This window comes from Anopheles ziemanni, assembly GCF_943734765.1.
Source record: "Anopheles ziemanni chromosome X unlocalized genomic scaffold, idAnoZiCoDA_A2_x.2 X_unloc_115, whole genome shotgun sequence".
NCBI lineage: Eukaryota > Metazoa > Arthropoda > Insecta > Diptera > Culicidae > Anopheles > Anopheles ziemanni.
Window position 1 is genome coordinate 52,501 of NW_026689725.1, and position 324 is coordinate 52,824.

The window sequence follows — 324 nt, forward strand, 5'->3', positions numbered from 1 at the left end:
GGAGGCATCGTTTACATATATATTGGTTTTTGCATGCTCTACTAGGTTAATGTCATGAGGTTGGCTATCGAGCATGCCCAAGTGATGACTTGATTGTGTGCTTGCTTGAATTCTTCACATTTCATACCATCGGTTAGTTGTCGAATCATTCCTCGATCATAACCTTCGTTCTTGGTTCATGTATGCTCTCTTCCACATAGGGCAAGCCAGAATTAACTATCTTACCCAGGACCGCCGAAGCAGCGTGGACCAGGGGAGAACTATACTTTGTCTTGTATGCCCTCTTCCACATAGGGCAAGCTAGAATGAACTATCTTACCCAGG